The 6,269-nt window shown below is 44.5% G+C and overlaps 1 pseudogene across 1 annotated transcript in view; it reads left to right on the forward strand.

Annotated features, from left to right (window-relative positions):
• The window catches only part of LOC103274044, a 27,069-nt pseudogene that overhangs the window by 11,720 nt on the left and 9,080 nt on the right, over positions 1–6,269 (forward strand). The window contains exon 4 of the transcript XR_002482734.1: positions 47–358. The product of XR_002482734.1 is annotated as a nucleophosmin-like (transcript). The remainder of the gene's footprint in view (positions 1–46; positions 359–6,269) is intronic.

Below are 6,269 nucleotides of genomic sequence, written 5' to 3' on the forward strand. Positions count from 1 at the left end.
GTCCCTGTAAACGCGGGGGGCGCTTTTGGCGGCGATCGTCCCCCAGACTCGCCTTTCGATGTCTGGTCTTTCACTGCCCCTCACTCGCTCCCGCGGTCATTCGCAGACCCCCGAAGTCGCACGTCCCCAGAACTGGACACCCTCGTGACCCCTGCCTGTGCTCATACCGAGCCCTGCGTCGACAGATGCGTGGAGTGCCAACTCGGGACCCGGTGATTCGAGTAGGTCGCCTCGTTGCTCCAAATAATGACACGCTGCAAGGAGATGCCTTTCTAGAACTAAATTTTGGGTCTAGTTTCTGCAGTCTTTTGGATGACACCAACTCCCCCCAAACAAAAACACACTCAGTTCTTGTCTGGTAGATCCGCACAGACATTAAAAATGTTTTCCTGCAAGAGTCAACCTTTCTCTTGGCCAACTCCTTGGAAGCTGGCATAAAATCTTGGATGATTACCATAATGTTGAGTTATGTTTTTAAAAAATCATTATTATGAGGAATAAATGTCACATGAACCAAAAGAAAAATTGCCAGCAATATATATAAAATATCAAAGACTAAGGTGAATAAGTGAATGGTACTTTCCAGTTGTTTATACACCTTTAGGTGTCTGGCATTTCATTCTGAATTCTTATGTATTAATTATTATATCTGAAGTCTATGTTTAATTAGTCCAAGGAAATGCAACAAATCCCATAAAAATCGTAAAAATGCCATTTATAAGTGATACATCAGAATGTTTCTTCTAATTAAATTCCTTTCTTCCTTAAACTATTTGAGCACTTATTGGTCAATGCTTGGGCCTCATCATAGTTTTTCCTAAAAACAGCATTTGACACAATTGATCATTCTCTGCTCCTTTGAACAACAGAGGTGAGCCTTGGTAAATGCCAATTGGATCAGACTGCTCCCTTGTTCAAAACTCTTTCTTGATTGACATTGTAGGGTAGGTTGGTGCTTGGTGGCTCAGCCTGTAATCCCAGCACTTTGGGAGGTGGAGGCGAGTGGATTGACTGAGCCCCTGGGTTCGAGATCAGCCGGGGAAACTTAGTGAGACCAAAAGTTAGCTGGATGTGGTAGCCACGCTTGTAGTTTTGGCTATTTGGAAGGCTGAAGTGGAAGGATCGCAGGAGCCCAGCAGGTCGACACTGGGGTGGCCATGAGTGTGCCACTGCACTCCAGCCTGGGCAACGGAGTGAGACTCCAATTAAAAAAAAGTGTAGGGTATATAAAATAAATATTATTCAGCTATAAAAATGAATGAAGTACTGATAAATGCTGTATGAATGAACCTTCAAAACATTATGCTAAGTGAAAGAAGATAGGCACAAAGATTACATATTATATGCTTTTGTTTAGATGAAATATCCAGAGTAGACAAATCTATACAGACAGAAAGTAGATTGGTGGCTATCTAGGTCGGGGGGAATGAGGAACCTGGGGGTGATAGCTAAGGGTTATGGGGTGACAAAATAGTTCTAAAATTAGTTTTGAGTGATTATTGCACAACTCTGTGGATATACTAAAAGTCATTTGATTGTACACTTTAGAAGAGTGAATTGTGTAGTATGTGAAGTTTATCTCATTAAAATTATTTTTTAAAAAGACATGACAACTAAATGCAATGTATAATTCTTTTTTAGGGAGTCGGAGTCTTACTCTGTCATCCAGGCTGGAATGCAGTTGCATGTTCACAGCTACCGCAGCCTTGATCTACTGGGCTCAGGCAATGCTTCCAACTCAGTCTTCCAAGGAGCTGGAACTACAGGTGTGCCCCACTACACCCGGCTAATTTTTTGATTTATTTTAAAGATGAAGTCTCACCAAGTTGCCCAGGCTGTTCTCAAACTCCTGGGCTCAGGCAATCCTCTCACCTTGGCCTCCCAAATTGCTGAGATTATAGGCGTTTGCCGTCCAGCCTGGCTAAATGCAATGCATGATTCTTGATTGGATCCTAAATGGAGGCTAGGGGAAGCTATAAAATGATATTATAAAGCTTTTTTTAAACCTAAAGATGGACTTTCTTAATGCATTTTTAGTAGCTTCAAATAATCATTATTAATATTATATATGCTTTACAATTTGATTTTGCCTCTTGTGCAAGTTAATTTTTAAATGGTTCTAAAAATGTGAATACTTTGTTTTTTTGAGTTGGAGTCTCACTCTGTTGCCCAGGCTGGAGTACAGTGGCACGCTCACGGCCACCCCAGCATCGCCCTCCTGGGCTCTGGTGATCCTTCCGACTCAGCCATCCAAGTAACCAGAACTACAGGCGTGTGCTACCACACCTGGCTAATTTTTTTATTTTATTGTAGAAACGAGTTCTCACCAAGTTGCCAGGCTGGTCTTGAACCCATGGGCTCAGGCAATCCACTCGCCTTGGCCTCCCAAAGTGTTGGGATTACAGGCTGAGCCACCAAGCCCGGCCAATACTTTTTTAAAAAGGACATTCCTGGGACTATTGTAAAAACCTAAATATGGGCTGTATATTAATATCATTGTATTAAAATGAAAACAAATACTCCTCCTTTGGGTCCCCATTTCACTTAGAATAAAAGTTCTCACAAATGGTCTAAGACTCTATGTAAATCTTTTCTCCCTTCCTTACCACCCCAATCTGGTCTCCGACTCCCCCTCTTGCCCACTTCAAGTTGCACTGGCCTCCTCACTCTTCTAGAACAAGCTGGGCACGGTCCTACCTCAGTACCCATGCACTAGCTGTTTCCTCCCTCTCTGAGTTCATTTTGTGTTACAGAATACCACTGGGTAGCTATAAACAACAGAAGTTTATTTGGTTCACAGTTCGGGAGCTGGGAAGCCCAAGATCAAGGGGCTGCATCTGGTGAGGCCCTTCTGGCTTCCTCATAACATGGCAGAAGGCATTACATAGTGAGAGCGAGCACGTGAGAGAGGGAGGGTAGAAGGGAGCTGAGCTCATCCTTTTTATCAGGAACCAGATAACAAACTCCCATAGTGGCATTAATTCATTTATGAGGACAGAGCCTTGTTAAAAGAAAAACTTTAGGCAAATTAAATTTAACAGAGTTTAACTGAGCAAAGGACTGCATGAGAACCAGAATAGATTCAGAGAGACTCTGAGGCTGTCATGGGGTCCAATAATGCTATGGACAGAAATTGGGAGTGAGTCTCAGAAACGGCTGGATTGGTTACAGCTCGGTATTTGCCTTACTTAACACTGTTTGAACAACTGACTGCCTGTCATTGGCCAAAACTCTGTGTAGAATAGATTACTTTCTGGAGGAAGTTGATAAAGGAATAAAAGGAAATTAGGTTACAGTTCAATCGGTATGGAGAAACCTTTAGACCCAAACTTAAATATGCAAGGAGGCAGCTTTAGGCTAAACTTAATTGAACAGCCCTCATGACCTAATCACCTCTTGAAGGTCCCACCTCTCAACCCAGTTTCCAACACTTGAATTTGTGGGAGTTGCATTCAAACCATAGCACTCCCTGGAAAGCTCTTCCCCCAGGGGTCCAGATGGCATAGTCGCTCTCTTCTCAAGTCTTCACTCAAATGTCCCCATATCCATGAGGCCTACTCTGCAACCAACCATGTAAATTTCACCCATCCCTCCTCAACCCCTCACTATTTTTTTGTCTGGTCCTCACTCTGTCACCCAGGCTGGAATGTGATCACAGCTCATCGCAGCCGCAAACTCCTGGCCCAAGCAACCTTCCCACATCAGCCTCCCTAGTAGCTGGAATCAGAGACATGCACCACCATGCTGGCTAATCTGTGTGAGAGAGTGTGTGTGTGTGTATGTGTGTGTATGTTGCCCAGGCTGATCTCAAACTCTTGGGCTCAAGCAACCTTCCTGCCTCGGCCTCCCAAGGTGCTGGGATTACAAGTGTGAACTATGGTGCCCAGCCTCATACACACATTTTATATTCTCTTTCTTTATGTGGCTCTGGATGTTTCACTGATCCCTACTTAACAACTTATTTAGCCAAAAGAGAAGATTTTTGGTCTATTGTGTTCATTGCTATAGCCTTAGTGTCTAAGCAGTGCCTGGTACCCATTAAACACCTATTGAGTGAATGAATACATGAATAAATCAAGCACTGTTCTAGTGGAGGATATGGTGGCAAACAGACAAAAACACCTGCCCCTATCAAGCAAGACAGGTAATAAGGAAATACACACATATGCCAGGTAGTCTAAATGATGGAAAAAGCTGGGGGACAGGGCTTGGGAATGGGGGAGTTTGCTGTTTCTATAGGGGCAGGGAAAACCTCACTGACAAGAGGTCCTGAAGGAAGGGGAAGAAGCATAGCCCACAACCTGAGGGATGGGTTTCCAACCTCCCAAGTCGAGGAAAGGCCAAGTGCAAAGACCCAGAAACTGAGTCTACTGTCCCCCTCCACCAAAAAGCCAGAGGTCAGTGCACTAGTGCAGGAAGAAGCCAGCAACTGGAAGGAAGGGTGGGTATCCAGGCTCCAAGGCACACGGACTGGCAGCTGCAGAGCTGGGAACACAGGGGTGGTTTCTTCTCTGCTCTTTTATCTTGATGAAATTGCCAGGGAAGCTGGCAATTCCTGAGGATGGCTGGGTGGAAAGAGATGATGGAGGTTGGAAGAGAGAGGTCGTGAACTCCGAAAATGTGGTAGGATTCCAAGCAGTGTCCATTTGAGGTCAGCGAGCATGGTTGTGGGTTTTCCTCCAGCCTCAGTCAGCTTAAGGCGGGCAGAGCTGGGTTTCACTAGAACTGGGATTTTACAGGTGGGTGTGATGGAGCGAAAGAGGCTCAGAGAGAGGAAGGTGTAAGAAAGGGAGTGACTATGGGGGGCTGTGACAGGAAGGAGGTGAGAACACAAAGTGGTGTGACATGTTAGAACCTCGGATTGAAGGTCTCAGAGAGTCCACGAATTGCCGAAACTGGGAGTTGCTCCCTAAAGCTAGAAGCAGTCTGAGAAATGTTGGAAATTGAAATCATGACGCTGGAACAGTTTTGAGTAATGTCAGGGTCTAGCAGTGTGACCAGAGATAGTGGATGGCTGAGGTAGAGAGGAGGCCAAGATCCTCAGAGAAAAGACTAACAAGGAAGTGAAGGCAAGTTAATTATGCTATTTAATCAGTTTGTTTAAAAAAAAAAAAAATCAGCTACTAATCACCTTATTGGTGAGCCCTTAAAATTGGCTGCAAATTTTATATATGCAAAATATACACCCAAAAACCTATTTGAAGAGCTGGCTTTACTCAATAGAAAAATAGATGTAATTATTACTATATCAGCTCTTTTCAGTGAATTTAAGTGAATCAGTTTACCTAGAATGAGCCCACCAAGGATCACTGGTATGTTTCGTATTAAAAAGAAATGCTGACGTGGTGCAGTGGCTCATGCCTGTAGTCCCAACACTTTGAGAGGCTGATGTGAGAGGATTGTATGAGCCCACGAGTTTGAGACCAGCCTGGACAACATAGCAGGACCCCATTTCTACAAAAAAATTTTAAAAACTGCCAGGCATAGTGGTGCCTGCCTGTAGTCCCAGCTACTCGGGAAGCTAAGGCAGAATGATCGTCTGAGCCCAGATGTCAAGGCTGTGGTGAGCTGTGATGGTGCCACTGCATGCCAGCCTGGGTGACAAAATGAGAGTAATCACAATGGAGAAGAATCCAGTGATCACTATGGAGAAGAAAAGGCGCACATTGTGATTTGTGCTATTGAAATCCTTCATCTTCTCATCACAGTTTTTCTTCCAAAGAACCTACAGCTGTTTATATAATGATAAATGTATTCAGGTGTATGTTTAGGTCTCTCCAGTGGGAAGACCCCACCAGCCTTCTAAGTAGCATGCAGGTGGGGACTATACCTAGTTAGTTCCCTACTACAAGCCCATAGTTTGCACAGACTTGTCATGGCAGACCCTCACATACTCGCTGAAGGAGTAAATCTTTAATACAACAGTTGTAGTCAAATGCTGATGGGTATTTTTTTCTTAAAGAAGAGCGCCGGACATGACAGCTCACGCCTATAATCCCAGCACGTTGGGAGGCCAAGGTGAGAGGATTGCCTGAGCCCACAGGTTTGAGACCAGCCAGGGCAACTTGGCGAGACCTCATCTCTACAAAAAATAAAAAAAAGTAGCCGCGCATGGTGGCATGCGCCAGTAGTTCTAGCTACTTGGAAGGCTGAGGTGGAAGGATCGCCTGAGCCCAGCAGGTAGAGGCTGCGGTGGCCATGATCATGCTACTGCACTCTAGCCTGGGTGACAGAGTGAGACTCCAACTCAAAAAAAAAAAAAAAGAAAA

Source organism: Carlito syrichta, unplaced genomic scaffold (genome assembly GCF_000164805.1).
Source record: "Carlito syrichta isolate Samal-C Ts95f unplaced genomic scaffold, Tarsius_syrichta-2.0.1 Scaffold314352, whole genome shotgun sequence".
Classification (NCBI taxonomy): Eukaryota; Metazoa; Chordata; class Mammalia; order Primates; family Tarsiidae; genus Carlito; species Carlito syrichta.